The following is a 20,280-nucleotide window of genomic DNA, read 5'->3' as shown; positions in this document are numbered from 1 at the left end:
CATGGTTCCAAGCTCCTGTACCTCCTCCACAGTGGTAGTGATGTGCAGAGGGCATATCCAGACTTTAATGATGAATGCCACCTTCTTGAGGCATCGCCTCATGAAGATGTCTTCAATGGTAGGGAGGCGTGTGCCCCTGATCAACCTGGCTGGTTTACAACCCTTTGCAGCCTTTGTGATCCTGTGCAAAGAAGGCTCCATGCCAGCTGTGATGCAATCAGTCTCAATGCTTTCTACCGGACATCTATAGAAATTTGCAAGTCTTTAGTGCACGATTCCCTAAAGGTTAATTTTCCAATTCTCCCTTGATCATTTTGAGTTTCAAAATGTCCCTTTCTCTCTGACTGAACCTCTGCACCCTGACTAGTAATCTCTCATTAATCTCCTGTCTCCCAATCAGCACCAACGTAATTCTTCCCTCATAATTCCTATAATCTCCACCTTCATCTAACTTCCACAGTCGGCCACCAAACTACACGATCTCCCACCTGTGTACATTATTTTCCAGAAAACTTTTGGATTTTCCTTCATCCTTCACCCAAAGCCACTGCACTGTAACATCCTTCCATCCACCTTCACTGTATCCACACTTCCAATGACACTACTCAGTGCATGGAAACTTCGTGTTATCTAGATCATCAAACTATAGTACTGCAACAATTTGGTTTCACTATTCTGGAAAATAATCCTATGATCTTCATACCTTAATCTTGCTCAGTTGATTCACAGCTGTCAAGCCAACTCCATGACTTACTTCTGTTGCTGCAGGATTTACCGTCAGCATAGATGATTAATTTTACATCTAGCAATCTTGTTGTTTTTTGTTCCTGAAAATCAACCTAAGATATGTATGCTGGCTTAAATTAAGTTTCTTTGATAAAGTAAATCAAGTGATAAAGTTCTTTGATAAAGTTTCTCAGATGTAGTCACAAACATTATGCCTGTGTGGGTTTCTCTGGGTGCTCTATCACATTCCAAAGTGTACAGGTCAGTAGGTTAATTAGTCATATGTGTATAATTGCACATTATGGGCTGGTTGAGCCAGAAGGGCATTGTTGTAATGTGAACAAAGTCACTAAAGAGACATTGAAGCAAGTGGATATAGTGTTTTTTTTTCAGCAAAAACAAGCACCAGGCATCATATTGAGACACTTTTGGAAGAGGAAGCCTGCTCAACCCAATATTACATGACATTTTATATGCTAAATATCAAAGGTAACAGCAGGCCATAGTTACAATGTATCTACAATGGTTCCTTTGAATTATTCAAACACTGCCTTCTTTGCACCCACACTCCAGACACCCAAAATGAATATTAATTCCTACTGACTCCAGGTTACATTCAGGCATATGCAGGCTTCTGTGGTCAAATGGAAGGCTATTGTTCAGAGCTGCATTTTAAATTCAACCTACAATCCATGTTTGGGCCTGGAGAGTGGCTGCTGTTAAAATTAGTATTTACTATAAACCATAATTTCAAAATAACAACTTATCAGGCCTGTTACCATGCTGCAGGTCAGCACAATATTATGGGTCGAAGGACTTGTACTGTCAGTAAAGTTCTATTTTCTATGGTCTACAACCCATGGTCTCTGTATTATTTATGTATTTTTTTTACTTTTATTTGCACAATTTGTCTTTTTTTGCACATTAGATTGTCAGTCTTTATTTATGTATAGTTTTTCACAAATTCTGTTGTATTTCTTTATATATTTGTAAATGCCATGATATTGTAACCTACAGTATACTGTATGTTCCTCGATAATAAATTTGACTTTGGCTTACCATCAAAACTAAACATGGTGAAGCTGCTTTTAGTTACTATGCTCCATGTATCTGGAATAACATTCCAGAGGATCTGAAATCTGCCCCAACTTTACGCTCTTTTAAATCGAGGCTTAAAACTTCTCTTTTTGCTGTAGCTTTTAATTAGAATCTCCTGCACTGTAACTTTTACTTCTTTATTTTAATGTGTGATTTTATTCTACTTATATTGTCTGAAATTTGATGTTTGGTTTTTAATCTTGTTCTATGTAAAGCACATTGAACTGTCTTGTGTTTGAAAAGTGCCACCCAAATAAACTTGCATTGCCTTGCCTTTGACTTTTTATGCTCACAGGTACATGTAAGCATAATTCTCTAATTTATTTTTACTCTATTTACAGTGTAAGATCATTCAGCACATCTCGTTTGTGCTCGCTTCCAGAACATTCTCATTGGGCCCATTCCTCATCTCTTTCCCGGCATCTTATATGGTCTCATATTCCCATCGGCACCTTGACTCTCCTGCTGTTCATCTAGGAGTAAATTACAGTAGGTAGTTAATCAAATGCATGTCTCTTTGGCATATTCAAAGAATCACAGCGAGAATGTACAGACTCCATACAGACAGTATTTGCGGATTGAATCCATTCACTGAAATGGTTATGCAGAAGCTCAATGTAAGTTTTGGAAGTAGATTAGATAGTGAGGACACGCAGTCCTCGTTTATTGTCATTTAGTAATGCATGCATTAAGAAATGATACAATGTTCCTCCAGTATGATATCACAAAAACACACGACAGACTGACAAAAACCACATAATTATAACATATAGTTGCAACAGTGCAAAGCAATACCATAATTTGATACGGACAGACCATGGACACGGTAAAAAAAAGTCTCGAAGTCCTCGATAGCCCATCATCTCATGTAGACGGTAGAAGGAAGAAAAACTCTTCCTACCATGAACCTCCAGCGCCGCAATTCTTCCCGATGCAGCCTCTGGAAGCATCCGACCACAGCCAACTCTGAGTCAGTCCGAAAACTTCGAGCCTCCGACCAGCCCTCCAACACCGAGCACCGAGCAGCATCTCTGCCAAGCACTTCGACCCCGGCATCAGCCGCCAAGCAACAGGCAAAGCCGAGGATTCGGGGCCTTACTCTCCGGAGATTTTTCCGATCGCACTGTAGCAGCGGCAGCGAAACAGGCATGTCAGAAGTTTCACCAGATGTTCCTCCGTGCTTTTCACGTCCATCTCCATCAAATCAGGATTGTGCACGGCCCCTACTTGACAGATAACAGATATTCATTCCTGGAGTGGCCGCGCGTGCTGCCGTCGCGCCACCATCTTCTCTCATAGAATAGAACATTTAACATTCCAGCACAGTACGGCTTTTTGACCCATGATGCTGAGCCAACCTTTTCAAGGATCAAGACATCAACTTTATTTGCCATTTACATTTACATGTCTAGGAATTTCCTGTTGTGTGTATGGCAGGTCAGTGTGTGACAAGCAACAAAAACAATTATATTCAAAAATTATTAATAATAAAGAATTATAAAAGTTATAGTTAGAGGTTGATGTACGAATGTGGAATAAATTGTGTATAAATACATACTGTAAATACCAGCATATATTTACAATGTAAACAGCATTATAAAAAGTGGTTTAAAGTGTTTACAGTGTAGTACCGTACAGTGATGGGGGGGGGGGGGGGTTAACCCACTCTAAGATCAAACTAACCCTTCCCTGCTACACAACCCTCCATTTTTCAATCATCCATGTATCTAAGAGTTTCTACAATGCCTCTAATACCTTTGTCTCTACTACCACCTCTGGCAGGGTGTTCCACTCACCCACCATTCTCTAACAACTTACCTTTATCAACCCCATCACAATTCCCACCTGTCATGTTAGAATTATGCCCCCTCGCTGCCTCAGCTAATCTAATCTCACAGGTGGGTTTGCAATAGAAGGGGGTGTTATAGACAGAAAACCCACAAATTTGAGTGTCCTCGTCACCCTGCCATGTTTAAGCAGGTTTTTATTTGCTGTAGATTTCCCAGTTGACAGCCAATAAGTTAAGTTTGCAAAAAGAAGCAAAGATTTATTTACTGGGTATGTCTGCTGGGTAGAGGTGGGTGTGATGGTGTTATCTGTTCACACTGAATTTCACAGAACTACGTTTGCTGGGCCCAAAGGCCATCAGCTCAGCAAAAACATCAACATTTTCGATTCTGTTCTGTTTCCTAAAGACACCTAGAATAACAGTAATTTAAAACTGTTAAGGCAAAGGCATGTGGCCTCCTTAAATGCTTCTAATGACTTCTAATACTTCTTAGAAGTAACATCTGAACCATTCCTCTTTCCTGGCATTAAAATTGCCCATAATGAGAGGAAGCCTAAAGAGGGCAATTTTGAGATGTAAATTATTTTAAATTAATTGCAACTGTGAAACAATATGAAAATTATTAAGAGATTCCATTCATATCAAAGAAGAACTAGCAATCATTGAATAAAAACTTCAATCAATCATAGAGTTTGAAGAAATGGGAATAAATTAGATTAGGTTAGTTTGAATTGTCACATGAACATTGAAATGGTAGCTAATCTCCCTCAATGATATCCAAAATGGTACACTTATTATTGGCAGGAGCAACCATAGCGGTTCTCTGCACTGGCTGCCCATCTCCCTTCTCTCTTCAGTGAGTCACCCATTCTCCTGCTTCCTGCAGCTTAGGGGTGACCACCTCCCTTTAGCTCCTATCTATCATCTCCTTGGTCTCCGATATGAGTTGAAGATTATCGAGCTGCAACTCCAGTTCTTTAACACGCTCTCTGAGGAGCTTCAGCTAGGTGCCCCTGCTGGAGATGTGTTTATCTGGGAGGATGGAGGTCTCCCAGAATTCCCACATCTCACACAAAGAACACAAGACAGCCCCTGGAGCCACTCTCACTGCTCTAACTGTGCTCTAACAGACCAAGAAAGCAGAATGAAGAAGAAGAAACTTACCAGATGCTTACCTCACCCAAGTCCGATGAGTCAACTCTTCCCCTCTCTAACTCTGGTCCACTCTAACAATGGTCATTCCACTTGTCCCTGCCTTATTTTTATTTGCCTTTGCTAATGAGTGAAGCTTCCAGTGCTGATTCGACTGCAACTGCACTGAGACTCTCAGAGGTTGTCGTGTTAAACATTGTGAGCACTAAAATGTGTGGTGACACTTACGGACTGCACCCAGCACATCCTCTGTGTGTTGGTCATTAACACAAACAATAACCTTCACTGAATACGTACACAACACTGAAAGAACTCAACAGGTCAGGCAGCATCCGTGAGAAGAGTAGCCAACGTTTCGGGCCGAGACCCTTCATCAGGAATGGGGGGGGGGGGGGGAAGAGAGGGCCGAAGCCCAGTAATAGAGATGGAGAGGGGGTAGGGCCTAGAGGCGCCAAATGGAAAACCAATCAGAGGAAAGGTAAAGGGGGGAGGGGGATAAGCATGAAAGAACTGTAGAGATAAAGAAGCAGAAAGTTGAAAGGGGAGAGAGGCAGAGAGGGACCTGGGATAGGGGAAGGGGGAGGGGGAGGGAATTACCAGAAATTGGAGAATTCAATGTTCAAACCACCAGGCTGGAGGCTACCCAGATGGTAGATGAGGTGTTGCTCCTCCAACCTGAGTTTGGCCTCATTATGGCAGTAGAGGAGGCCATGTATGGACACATCTAGATGGGAATGAGAGGCAGTGTTGAAGTGGGTGGCAACCGGGAGGTCCTGTCTATTGTGACGGTCGGAGCGTAGTTGCTCGACGAAGCGGTCCCCCAATCTGCGTCGGGTCTCACTGATGTAGAGGAGGCCGCACCGGGAGCACAAGATACAATAGACGACTCTAGCAGACTCGCAGGTGAAGTGTTGCCTCACCTGGAAGGACTGTCTGGGGCCCGGAATGGTGGTGAGGGGGGAGGTGTGGGGACAGGTGTAGCATTTTCGCTTGCAGGGATAAGTGCCAGGTGGGAGTTCTGTGGGGAGGGACTTGTGGACCAGGTAGTCGCGGAGTGAATGATCCCTACGAAAAGCTGAGAGGGGTAGGGAGGGAAAGATATGCTTGGTGGTGAAGTTATTGAAGAGGTGAAGGGCATGGGATATATCCTGGATGTAGGTGGGGAGAGACTGAACTATGGGGGATAAAATGGATTCCAGGTAGGCAGACACAAGTTCGATCTGTAAACTTCACTGTATGTTTCAATGTACATGTGATAAATAAACTTGAATCTGAATTTTCTTCTTTTAAATTCTAAAGAAAATGATTCCCATGATTCAGATCTCAGCTTTCTCGGTATTGTTCATTACTGAGTGCATGTGTTATATTAATTGAATATAATATAGTCTTTCAGGGAAGCGCGGTTGGATAAATGTTTAGTAAATCAAACATTATTAATGAGAAAGCCGCCTACTGCATTAACCGGGATCTGCCTTCTTTTCAATAAAATTGGAATGTGATAAATGTCAAATCATATGCTTTTTATTGCATAAATTCAGTGCAGCTAGGAGGCTCGTATGAAAGGTTTCTATTGCAGTCACCTCACAGTATATAGTTAAACACAGTGACTGGTACATATTAGCAGCTGCAAACAAAGAAAACCCAATGCAATGCCGAAGAACAAAATGCCCTTTGTCTTAGAATGTGTCACCCTCATTATCTGACTGTCATGCATTCTCCATACAGTTCGTACAACCCCCAAACTCATAGTTTTGACCATGCCACTCTTTCAAAGTCACAATAACCATCAAAAAACAAAAAAGGAATGAAGGTTGTTGTCTTCTCCATCCCATTTTTCACCTTGACTGGTGATAAAAATTGGAAACCAGAACTCACGCCAGATGTTATAATAAAAACAAACTGAAGTTCTAAAATGAATCATAGCAACAGATGGATGCAATTGTTTCTTTATTTATTGATTGAGATACAGTACGGAATAGACCCTTCTGGCCCTTTGAGCCTCACCACCCGGCAATACCCCAATTTAATCCTAGCCTAATTACGGGACAATTTACAATAACCGATTAACCTACCAACCAGTGCATCTTCGGACTATGGGAGGAAACCGGAGCACCCAGAGGAAACTCACGCGGTCACGGAGAGAACGTACAAGCTCATTACAGACAGCACCGGGAATTGAATCCGAGTTGCCTGCACTGTAAAGCATTGTGTTAACTAATACGCTATCGTGCTGCCCCAATTTAAGACGTGGAACATGAACATTTCAAAATTCGGGGCATAAAAAACAGAATCAAGCACGAACCAATCTGGCCCTGGAGACTTTTCAGTAAAATTGTGGTTGTTCCAACTTGGCTTCATTGTCACTTTACCCTTCCCTCTCCATTCCCCTTGACTTCCATATAATTCCAATGTCTATCACTCTTCAGCTTGGAATATATACGCAGTGACTTTACCTCCATAGCCATCAGGTGCAAGAGTATCTGAGAGAAGAAATATCTCTTAATCTCCATTATAAAAGAGTGACCCTTTATTCTGAAACTGTGTCCTCTGATAGAATAGAGGACACAGCTCAGTATCCACTCTGCAATACCCCTTTTCAAATCTTATATGTTTCAAAGAGATTTCCCCCGTCTTCTAAACTGCAGTGTATAGGCCCATGTTGATCAACCTTCCTTCAGATGCCAATCCTTCACAACAGAAAACAACCTGCAGAACTATAATTTCACTGCTTCAGATGTAGGTGTATCTGTAAACTTGAAGCCCAAAACTCTATTAGCTTGGATCGGCCCATGTCCTCCTTCACCTCCACAATGACACACTCTCAGGTTGGAGGAGCAACGCATCATATTCTGTCTGGGTATCTTCAAACCTGATGCCATGAACATCAATTTCTCTAGCTTTCAGTTATTTCTACCTCCTCCCCTTCCCCCTTTTTTTTTCTATTCCCCTTCCTGGCTCCCCTCTAATTCCTCCTCTTCTCCCCACCTGCCCATCACTTCCCCCTGGTGTCCACCCCCCCGTCCTTCTCTTTCTCCCATGGTGCACCCTCCTCTCCTGTCAGATTCCTTTCCCTTCAGCCCTTTACCTTTTCCACCTTTCCCCTCCCAGTTTTTCACCTCATTCCCCCACCCACCCTCCCCTTCACCTATCAGCTGCCAGTTAGTACTCCTTCCCCCTCCCCACACCTGTTTATTCCGCCTTTCTTTCCAGTATTGATGAAGGGACTCAGCCAAAACTGTCGCCTACTGACTCCTCTCCATAGTTGCTGCCTGACTTGCTGAGAGCCTGCAGCATTTTGTGTGTGCTGCGCTGGCTTTCCCGCATCTGCGGAATCTCTTGTGCATATGTGCATGGTAACAAGCACGACCTCCCCAGCACGCTATAAAGCTGCACTGCTACTTTCCTCTGCCATACTCCGTTTCCCCTGGGATAATGTCAATAATCCATTAGCCTAATTACCAGCTGCCCTTAAACACCAACTTTTTGTATTTCATGTACCAGGGTTCTCAGACGCTCACTCACCATGTTTTATAGCCTCACTCATTTTGATAATTTTAGATTGTTTGGTATCATTATTCCTTCCAAAGTGGATAATTTCCTCACACTAAATTCCATTTTGACAAGTTGTTTCCCACTCGCTTATCTACATTCCTTTGCAGTCTTGTTATATCCTCCTCACTCCTTACGCCCACAACAAACCCAGCTGCAATACTTCATGCACAACACACACAAAATGTGGAGGAACTCAGCAGGCAAGGCAGTATTTTTGGAAAAGAGTAATCAGTCAATGTTTTGGGGCCAAGGCCCTTCTTCAGGACTAATAAGTCGAGTCCTGATGAAGTCTCTCAGCCCAAAACATCGACTGTTTACTCTTTTCCATAGATGCTGCCTGGCCTGCTGAGTTCCTCCAGCATCTTGTGTGCATTGTTTTGGATTTACAGCCTCTGCAGATTTGCTCATGTTTGTGTGTTCCCTCAATCAATTCATTAACATAGATTGTAGTAGCTGAGTCTGTAACACTGATCATTGTGGCAGCCCACTAGTTAAAGATTGCCAGTCATAAAACAACCCACTTATCCTGACTCTCTGTTTTTAGTTAATCAATCCTTTGTACATATCAGTATGTTACCACAACACCCCCTGCCAAACCCAAGGCACTTTTATTTTAAGGAAGCCAGACTTCTTAAGGAAATAAGACTGCTGATGCAGTCTTACCAAAGTTATCAATCATTTAACAGGGCAAAGCTACAATGAGCAGGATAAGACTACTACTAATAGAGTGGGAAGAGCAAAATTGGGATTCTATTAAAGCACAAGACATAGGAGCAGAATTAGGCCATTCAGCCCATCAAGTCTGCTCTGTAATTCCATCACAGCTGATTTATTATCCTCTCAACCCTGTTGTCCTACCTTCTGCCTGTAACCTTTGACACCCTTACTAATCAAGAACCTATCAACCTCCGCTTTAAATAAACCTAATGAATTGGCCTCCACAGCCGTCTGTGGCAATAAATTCCACAGATTCACCACCCTCTGGCTGAAGAAATTCCTCCTCACCTCTGATCTAAAGCACTTGTATTCTCAGTCTGAGCCGATTGAACCCATCCAGTACTAATACTGAACAGCATGATTTCATTGCACCTGGATATTGCACCATAAATACCGTAGATTCCGGACTACAGAGCGCACCTGATTAAAAGCCGCTGGCTCTAATTTTAGAAATAAAATCAATTTTTTAATTGTAAAGGCCGCACCGGATTTTAGGCCGCACCGCTACTTTTAAATATACATACGTATCGGTAACACAAATTACGTTGCATATACTTTTTTACTGAACAGCACGAACAACATTCCAATATCTCCTAGCGACTGGTAAAAATATATAGACTGCAGCCTTTAACTTAAAAGCAGCGTTTTCGCTCGGGTCTGACGCGCTTGCGTAACGCGATCGGGTCTAATCGGGTCTGACGCGCTTGCGTAACGCGATCGGGTCTAATCGGGTCTGACGCGCTCGGGTCTGACGCGCTCGGGTCTTGCTTTTCTTCGAGTATTTTCCATGTTGATGAGGGTGAGTACAAATGACTGATTTACAATAATTTAATTGTGAAAGTGCGCTTGATTTATCGTACAATTTCATTGGTCTACTGTTACGAGGCAAAATGTTTACGAGGCGGCATGAAAAAAAACCATGTATTAGCCGCTTCGGATTAAAGGCCGCAGAGTTCAAAGCTGTTCAAAATGTGGGAAAAAAGTAGCGGCTTATAATCCGGAATCTACGGTAGTTTATTTTTGGTCGAAGCAAATTAGTGAAATGATAGGCTGATGCATTATTAATATTAACTTCTATCAGTGAATCAGCAAGGGCTCAGCTCCTAATTCTGATATATGTTACACAACAATAATTTGCATAGTCAGTAATAAACCTTCATCACCACAAGTTGAATTGAATTGACTTTATTACTTACATCCTTCACATACATGAGGAGTAAAAATCTTTACGTTACATTTCCATTTGTAACAAAGAAAACAACAATTAAAATGCACTTGTGTCCTATTTATTGTATAATTTATACATTATGATCATTTATTGGAAATTGTTTAATAACCATATAACAATTAATGCACGGAAACAGGCCATCTCGGCCCTTCTAGTCCATGCTGAACGTTTACTCTCACCTAGTCCCACTGACCCGCAATCAGCCCATAACCCTCCATTCCTTTCCTGTCCATATACCTATTCAATTTTACTTTAAATGACAATACAGAACCTGCCTCTACCACTTTTACTGGAAGCTCGTTCCACACAGCTACCACTCTCTGAGTTAAGAAGTTCCTCCTCGTGTTACCCCTAAACTTTTGCCCCCTATGTCTCAACTCATCTCCTCTTGTTTAAATCTCCCCTACTCTCAATGGAAAAAGCCTATCCACATCAACTCTATCTATCCCCCTCATAATTTTAAATACCTCTATCAAGTCCCCCCTCAACCTTCTACATTCCAAAGAATAAAAACCTAAACTTGTTCAACCTTTCTCTGTAACTTAGGTGCTGAAACCCAGGTAACATTCTAGTAAATCTCCTCTGTACTCTCTCTATTTTGTTGACACCTTTCCTATAATTTGGTGACCAGAACTGTACACAATACTCCAAATTTGGCCTCACCAATGCCTTGTACAATTTTAACATTACATCTCAACTCCTATACTCAGTGCTCTGATTTATAAAGGCCAGCATACCAAAAACTTTCTTCACCAACCTATCCACATGAGATTCCACCTTCAGGGAACTATGCACCATTATTCCTAGATCACTCTGTTCTACTGCATTCCTCAATGCCCTACCATTTATCATGTATGTCCTATTTTGATTAGTCCTACCAAAGTGTAGCACCTCACACTTATCAGCATTAAACTTCATCTGCCATCTTTCAGCCCACTCTTCTAACTGGCCTAAATCTCTCTGCAAGCTTTGAAAACCTACTTCATTATCCACAACGGCACCTATCTTAGTATCATCTGCATACTTACTAATCCAATTTACCACCCCATCATCCAGATCATTAATGCATATGACAAACAACATTGGACCCAGTACAGATCCCTGAGGCACACCACTAGTCATCGGCCTCCAACCTGACAAACAGTTATCCACCACTACTCTCTGGCATCTCCCATCTAGCCACTGTTGAATCCATTTTACTACTTCAATATTAATACCTAACGATTGAACCTTCCTAACTAACCTTCCATGTGGAACCTTGTCAAAGGCCTTACTGAAGTCCATATAGACAACATCCACTGCTTTACCCTTGTCAACTTTCCTAATAACCTCTTCAAAAAATTCAATAAGATTTGTCAAATATGACCTTCCACGCACAAATTCATGTTGACTGTTCCTAATCAGACCCTGTCTATCCAGATAATTATATATACCATCTCTAACAATACTTTCCATTAATTTACCCATCACTGACGTCAAACTTACAGGCCAATAATTGCTAGTATTACACTTATTCCACTGTTTTAAACAGTGGAACCACATGAGCAATATGCCAATTCTCCGGCATCATCCCCGTTTCTAATTGACATTTGAAATATTTCTGTCAGTGTCCCCGCTATTTCTACTCTAACTTCCCTCAAGGTCCTAGGGAATATCCTGTCAGGACCTGGACACTTATCCACTTTTATATTCCTTAAATGCGCCAGTACTTCCTCTTCTTTAATCATCATAGTTTCCATAAGTACCCTACTTGTTTCCCTTACCTTACACAATTCAATATCTTTGTCCTTAGTGAATACTGAAGAAATGAAATTGATCAAAATCTCCCCCATCTCTCCTGGCTCCACACATAGCTGTCCACTCTGATTCTCTAAGGGATCAATTTTATCCCTCACTATCCTTTTGCTATTAATATAACTGTAGAAACTCTTTGGATTTATTTTCACCTTACTTGCAAAAGCAACCTCATATCTTCTTTTAGCTTTTCTAATTTCTTTCTTAAGATTCTTTTTACATTCTTTATATTCCTGGAGCACCTCATTTACTCCATGCTGCCTATATTTACTGTAGATCTCTCTTTTTTTCTGAACCACATTTCCAATATCCCTTGAAAACCATGGCTCTCTCAAAATGTTAACCTTTCCTTTCAAAGTAGTCTCCAATAAATGGTTATAATAACTTTATATCATATTTTTGTTGGCACGTGGCCAAGTGGTTAAGGCGTTCATCTAGTTATCTGAAGGTTGCAAGTTCAAGCCTTGACTGAGGCTGCGTGTGTGTCCTTGAGCAAGGCACTTAACCACACATTGTTCTGCGACAACACTGGTGCCAAGCTGTATGGGTCCTAATGCCCTTCCCTTGGACAACATTGGTGGCATTGAGAGGGGAGACTTGCAGCTTGGGCAACTGCCAGTCTTCCATAAAAAAAAAACCTTGCCCAGACTTGTGCCCTGGAAACTTTCCAAGGTGCAAATCCATGGTCTATCGAGACTAACAGAGGCCTACTACTATATCATATTTTATTGTATAATCATTTTAACCTAACTCATTGCTTTCCATTTACTAAATATGTTCAGTGCTTCTAACTGTACCTGGAATATCTTCAATAGAAGCTGGGGCTTGTTTTTATGCATTTCTTCACTTTCTGAGTTGGATACTGCAGGGAGAAGTAATCAGTACAGTACTGTGATAACAGGCTTGAATGCAATTGTGTTTCAATTCTCCTTTTCTTTGCAATCAAGAGAAAAAGCACAGTATTTACCCAGAAAGAAAAAAATCACCAGCTGAATAGTCTCCAAGAACCCTTGGGCAAAGATGTGAGGAGAAAATAATGGTTAATTTTGCCTTTAATTTATATAGAAATGAAATACTGGAGAAATGTATGAGGGGTGATTGATATGTTCATGGCCTAAGGTAGAGGGAGTCAATTAGAAAACCTAGCGCATTTATTTTTCAACATAGTCCCCTCCTACATTTACACACTTAGTCCAGCAGTCGTGGAGCATACGGATCTTGGACCTCCAGACAGTGTCCACAGCAGGGGTGATTGATAAGTTTGTGGTCTAAGGTAGAAGGAGATGAGTTACACAGCTCTCGTTACATGCACATGCAGTTCAACTGTTTGAGTGATTATGCAGAATATTTGAAGTTAATAACTCATCTCCTTCCACCTTAGGCCATGAACTTATCAATCACCCCGATGAGTTATTAACTTCAAACTTTCTGCGTAATCACTCAAAGAGTTGAACTGCATGTGCATGTAACGAGAGCTGTATAACTCATCTCCTTCTACCTTAGGCCAGAAACTTATCAATCACCCCTGCTGTGGACACTTTCCGGAGGTCCAACATCCATATGCTCCATGACCGCTGGACTAAGTGTGTACATGTAGGAGGGGACTATGATGAAAAATAAACGTGCTAGCTTTTCTAAAATTGACTCCTTCTACCTTAGGCCATGAACTTATCAATCGCCCCGCGTAGATGGGTAATTGATCCAATATCTTCAATTTTAGTACAATTACCCAAAGATAAGCTTACCCACAGAGTTTTTCTCCTCTAGACTCAGTAGTTACCTTGCAATAGTGAAACTGCCATTTTACAGTGTAATCCCACAACTCGTGCTCAGAATCTGATCACATGAAAACGAACTTCAAAATAATGTATTCAAATAATGGTGGCTGTATTTGTCATAGGAAACAGATGACTTTATCTGCCAGTCTTCATCCTCATGTGATTGGCAGGGCTAATCGATCCTATCAGTAAAGGATCACCATTTTTCATGACTGACAATAATCACCTTGGGCAGTGCATTTACATGTGAAATCAGCTCTTGAATGAAGATTGTCTTTAGTGGATTTAAACATCCTGTTATGTCACTTTAAGGTTGTTAAATATTTCAGACAGCTCGGAGGGGAAATGCTACCAAAGGTCAGATTCAGGAAGGAGAAACTATCAGTGATTTTACAGGTAGTCCAGAGAGAGGTGGGGATTGGATGGAAATGTGGAAACGTCACCCCAGGGATTGAGTTACAGTGCAGGAAGATGTTCATTGATTTCCATAAGAGTTAGAACTGCCAAGCTGGGTAACTTCTTCCATTGGACTTTCTACATCCTGCTGCCACCTAGCACAAACATACACCCTGTCTGAATACCCTGCCCTTAATCTCCTCGTCATCTCACAGACATCCTCTCATTCTGCACTGGCCACTTTCCATCTTCTATTGCTGTTGTTTCATGTATTTAAACTATTTGTTAAAGAATGCCAGTAACATTGTACATAAACATGCACTGCACTTCACACTTTGTGTCTACGTGTCAATCTTCAGGCCATGCTACTCAGGGAATTGTGATAATATTACTTGTTACTGTATGTGCTGCATCGTAGCTATATGCCCCCTGTGTGACAAGCCTTTGTGTAGCCATGTTTTATTTAGTGGAATCATTCTTTAGGAGAACATCATGCTCAACTCCATTGACCACACTGCTACTAGTGTAATCGCCCTTACCATTAGGGCCATAATGGTACACCCTGTCAGCAAGTCTCCAGCAAGAAAATGGACCCAGAAGAGAGAGAGAACAGCTGACCTATGAACAGTTCTCTCTCTCTCACTCTCTCTCTCTCTCTCTCTCTCTCTCTCTCTCTCTCTCTCTCTCTCTCTCTCTCTCTCTCTCTCTCTCTCTCTCTCTCTCTCCCTCCCTCCCTCCCCCTCTCCCTCTCCCCCCCCACCCCCCCTCCTTGGTTCCCAGCTACATTCACAGCATTTCTCATGGCCCTTGTTCTACTCAGTAACTTTCAATTCCCCTCATCTTCACTATTGATGTTCAGTCCCTATACTGTTCTATCCCCCATTAAGAAGGCCTCAAAGCTCTTTGCTACTTTCTTGACAAAGGAACCAACCATCTTCCCTCCACCACCACCCTCCTTCATCTGGCAGAACTGGTCCTCATCCTGAGCAATTTTTCCTTCGGTTTCTCCCACTTGTTCCAAAAACAAGCAACAGACATGGGCAAACACGAGGAAATCTGCAGATGCTGGAAATTCAAACAACACACACAAAATGCTGGTGGAACACAGCAGGCCAGGCAGCATCTATAGGGAGAATCCAAGCCTTTGCCGGTAATACTGCCTTACGCTTCCTCTGCTGCATTAACAACTGCTTGATGCTGCTCCGTGCGCCCATGCTGAGATCGTTAATTTCATCAACTTTGCCTCTAACTTCCAACCTGCCTTTAAATTCACTTGGTCCATTTCTGAAACCCCCTTCCTTTTTCTCACTAGGATGGACCATTAGCTATAAGATCTTTGATGCTTTAGATGCCCTCCAGCTGTCTGCAGGGTAAAAGAGTACAGACGTAGTGTACAGAATAGAAGTGACAAGCTAACCCACTCTTGCATATCGCCTGGTACTTTCCCACAACGGGTGAACTGCTTTACCTCTGTGTTGATGGCCGCTCAGTAGCAAAGCCAGTGGGAAAGAGGCAGGGCCGAGGGCGAAGTGGGAGTGTTGTGGAGACTTCCAAATAAAGTAGGTGACCTTACTCCTGGCTAAGCTGTGGTCCAGTTACCCAATGATTTGGAAATTTGCCATAAAAGCAAGAGCAGATTCTAGAGAGTCTATTTCAAGAGCACCATAAAAATATCAGGAACTGGTGGTGTTTGAAGGTAACAGGACATTTTAAAAAAAGTAAATATTTGGTAAATATATATAGAACAGTTCATAAGTTACAAAAACTAGGAAATTAAGCTACTTGGACAAAAGCATAGTTGGATCCCAGCTAGATATGTTTAGCTGGGTAATGAAGGGTAAAGAGAACAAACAGTTGGTATGTAGGATTGTAGCTATCAGAATAGAAACAGATTATTTCCACTAAAGCATCAGTGATTGGCATAGGGTTGATAAGAGTGTTTATACTTACGAGTAGTTTGGACAGAGAAACTATCTGATAAAACTTGATAAGCAGAGGCACAGGATGAATCCCACTGTCTCCCACATCCCAAATCTACACTCGGTGGACACTTTATTAGGTACACCTGTACACCTACTCATTAACACAAGTATCTAATCAGCCAATCATGCAGCAGCAACTCCTGCATAAAAACATGCAGACATGGTCAAGAGGATCAGTTGTTCAGACCAAACATCAGAAAGGGGAAGGAATGTGATCTAAGTGACCTTGACTATGGAATAATTGAAGGTGCCAGATGGGGTGGTTTGAGTATCTCAGAAACTGCTGATCTCCTGGGCTTTTCACACATAACAGAGAATGGCACAAAAAAACAACAAAAAACACATCCAGCGAACAGCAGTTCTGTGGGCAAAAATGCCTTGTTAACAAGAGAGGTCAGAGGAGAATGGCCAGACTGGTTCAAGCTGACAGGAAGACGACAGTAACTCAAGTATTCACACATTACAAAGGTGGTGTGCAGAAGGGCATCTCTAATCGCACAACATGTTGAACCTTGAAGTGGATAGGCTACAGCAGCAGAAAACCATCAATAGTCAAATCCAAAGTGAAAAGTTTCTCCAGTTCCAAACAGTTCACCAGTACACAGTGTTTAAAGACCTTATTACTAAATCCTGCTGGATGCTAAATCATTCCCAATGGTTTCAGAAACAGATTCAGCAGAAGTTGGGTTTTCTGATGTTCTAATGTTGGATGCCAGTTTCACCACAAGACTACATTTCATTCTCTAGGCTTCCCCCAGCTTCAATGGTGGAGTCAGCAGGACTGTATGCCAATAATGAGGGGGAGCTTGTGGATCAGAATTGTTAAGGGTGGGGTTTTTTGGCAGAATGAAAATGACCTTCCTGGTATACCAGAAGATTCAATGGGCCAAAATGTAACTATTGCAGTCTATGAAATACTCCCAGTCTATCACAGGCAAAACCCTCCCTACCACAAGCAAATCTGCAAGGATCACTACCACAAGAAAGCGGCATCCATCATCAAGGCCCTCCACCATGCAGGACCTGCTTTATTCTCACTGGTGCATCAGGAAGGAAAGCAGGAGTCTTAGGTCCCACACAACCAGGTCCAGGAACTGTTACTGCCGTACCACGATAAACCTTCTGAACCAGCATGAATAACTCCACTCACCTCAACTGATTCCACAAGCTATGGACTCACTTTCAAGAACTCTACAACTAATGTTCTCAGTATTAGAACAAGGATTCATCAGTATTATTTCAGAATCAGAATCAGGTTTAATATCACTGGCAAATGTCTCAAAATGTATTGCTTGTGGCTGCAGTACACTGCAATACGTGATAATAAAAATATACAATACAATATGGTATATAGGTATATAAGCATATGAAATTAGCTAAGTAGTGCAAAAGCAAAGGTTAAAAAAATAATGAGGTAGTATCCATGGGTTCGTTGTCAATTCTGAGATCTTATGGCGGAGGGGAAAGAAGCTGTTCCTGAAATGTTGTGTGTTTCTTCAGGCACCTGTACCTCCTGACTGATGGTAGCAATGAGAAGATGGCATCCTGGGTGATGGGGGTCTTTACTGATGGATGCTGCCTTTTTGAGGCATTGCCTTTGAAAGTATTACTGATGGTGGGGAGGCCAGTGCCCATGATGGAGCTGGCTTAGTTTGCAACTTTCTGCAACTTTTCCAATCCTGTGCAGTGGCCCCTCCATACCAGACAGTGATGCTACCAGTTAGAATGCTTTCCACAGTACACTGCAAAGAGTTGTGAATGTCTTTGGTGACATACAAAGTCTCTTCAGACTCCTAATGAAATATATTTGTTGGTGTGCCTTCTTTGTAATTGCATCAATATATTAGGATAGATCTTCAGAGATGTTGACACCCAGGAACTTGAAACTGTTCACCCGTTCCACTGCTGATCCTTCAAAGAGGACTGGTGTGTGTTCCCTCAACTTTCCCTTCCTGAATCCTTGCTCTTATTGACGTTGAGTGCAAGGATACTGCTGTGACACTGCTCAACCAGATGATCTATCTCACTCCTGTACACCTCCTTGTCACCATCTGAAAGACTGTCGACAATAGTTGTGTCATCAGCAGATTTATAGATGGCATCTTTGAGCTGTGCTTAGCTACACAGTTGTGGTTGTTGAGAGAGTACAGCAGTGGGCTAAGCACGCATCTTTGAGGTGTGCCAGAGTTGATTGTCAGTGAGGAGGAGATGGTTTTTCTGATCCGCATAGACTGTTGGCTCCCAGTGAGGAAGTCAAGGATCCAGTAGCTGAGGGAGGTACAAAAACCCAAGTATTGGAACTTGTTGATTAGTATTGAGGGTATCATGGTGTTGAATGCTGAGCTCTAATCAATAAACAGCAGCCTAACGTAGTTATTACAATGTCCAGGTGATCTAAGGCCGAAGGGAGAGCCAGTGAGATTGCATCCATTGTAGACTTAATGTGGTAATAGGCAAATTGCAATGGCTCCAGTTTCTTGCTTAGGCAGGAGTTGATTCTAGCCATGACCAACCTTTCAAAGTACTTCATCACAGTAGATGTGAATGCCACTGGGTGATAATATTTAAGGCAGCTCACTCTACTCTTTTTGGGCACTGGTATGATTGTTGCCCTTTTGAAGCCATCAACTACAGTAGTGAGAAACTGAAAGGTTCGTTCAACAGTCCCACCAGTTGTTGGCACAGATTTTCAGAGCACTACCAGGTACACTATCAGGCCTGACACCTTGTTCATCTTCTTGAAAGATGTTCTGACATTGGCTTCTGAGACAGAGATCACAGAGTCACCAGATGCTGCCGGGATTCACTCAGGAGTAGTTTTATCCTCCCTTTTAAAGAGTGCATAAAAGGCTTTGAGCTCATCTGGGAGTGAAGCATCACAGCCATTCATGATATTAGGTTTTGTTTTGCAGTAAGTAATAGTCAGAGCTGATGCACATCTGATTCAGTCTCTAACTTCAGTCAGGATTATTCTTTTGCTCTTAAAATAGCCTTCTGTACATCATACCTGGATTTCTGGTGTTGTTCTTGATTGCCACATCTATATCTAGACCTCAGTGGACTATGAATCTCCTGGTTCATCCCTGGCTTTTAATTTGGGTATGCCTGAAGTGGCACGGGATAGCCATGTTTTCGTGAAGCAAGTTACACAGCATTGTCTGATGTCCCTCTGGTGCAACAATCTTGCTCTGTCTTCAGTTTTATTTTCCAGAGACTGTATATTTCCTAGCAGGATAGATGGGAGTGGGAGTAAAACACCTCTCCATTTCATTCGTACCTGTAGACCAGTTCAGCTTCCATGCTTCCATTTTCTTAAAGGGGAATTGAACTTACGACCTGAATCTGCAGTCTGGGATCCACTGACTTTGAGAACTGATAGATTTTTTAAATGTCTTAAAATGATGTTGCTTATTGAAACTGTGGATTTCAGCTGTAGTAGTCCTAAATGGGAATATTGGATGATTCCCATCGGAGCTGCACACAAAGAGTCACCTCTTATTGATGCCATCTTGAATATTTATGTATTTATTTACTATTTACTTGCAGCTTCTCCACGGGCTGATTCAAGGCTGGTGCTGCTGCCTGATGTGTCGTGGGAGTACACGCAAGATTGTAAGCAGTGATCTGGCTGCAGGCTGTGTGTGCCCAGGGACCTGAGTTCCTTGGACACAGGCTCAGAAAAAGCGACTCAACAGACTTTTAACACCATTAATCAGACAGTTGTTTTGTTATGTCTCCCCTCCCGCTGTGAAACGGGGACACCTCTTCTTCCCTTATTAGGGAGAGAGAGAGCCTGTGGAATGTCGAATACCGGGTGAACGAGTAGTCTTTGGGGTGCTGCAAGTCTGTGTCTTTATTGATGCTTTGCTGCACGCTGGAGTGCTGGGTGGGGGGTGCTGATGCTCTTTTTGCTGGTGGGGAGGGGGTAATTGCTTTGCTGATGCTTACGCGTTTGTGGGGGGTGTTGGGGGTGGGCTTTGGTGTTCTACCATTTAACTGCAATTCACTTTTTGGGGCTGTCCTCTGTTTGCTAAGGAAAAGAATTTCCGAATGTATATTGTGTACATT

General features: G+C 42.2%; 1 long non-coding RNA gene across 1 annotated transcript in view; it reads left to right on the top strand.

Moving 5' to 3' along the window:
* Window positions 1-20,280, top strand: part of LOC140730878 (uncharacterized) — an 88,686-nt gene that overhangs the window by 64,368 nt on the left and 4,038 nt on the right. Inside the window, exon 2 of the long non-coding RNA XR_012099691.1 lies at window positions 19,759-19,824. This is a non-coding gene — a long non-coding RNA (uncharacterized lncRNA). The remainder of the gene's footprint in view (window positions 1-19,758; window positions 19,825-20,280) is intronic.

The sequence above is a fragment of the Hemitrygon akajei genome, chromosome 1 (assembly GCF_048418815.1).
Source record: "Hemitrygon akajei chromosome 1, sHemAka1.3, whole genome shotgun sequence".
Taxonomy (NCBI): Eukaryota; Metazoa; Chordata; class Chondrichthyes; order Myliobatiformes; family Dasyatidae; genus Hemitrygon; species Hemitrygon akajei.
The sequence above is the reverse complement of the archived record's forward strand: the minus strand, read 5'-3'. Positions and strand labels throughout refer to the sequence as shown.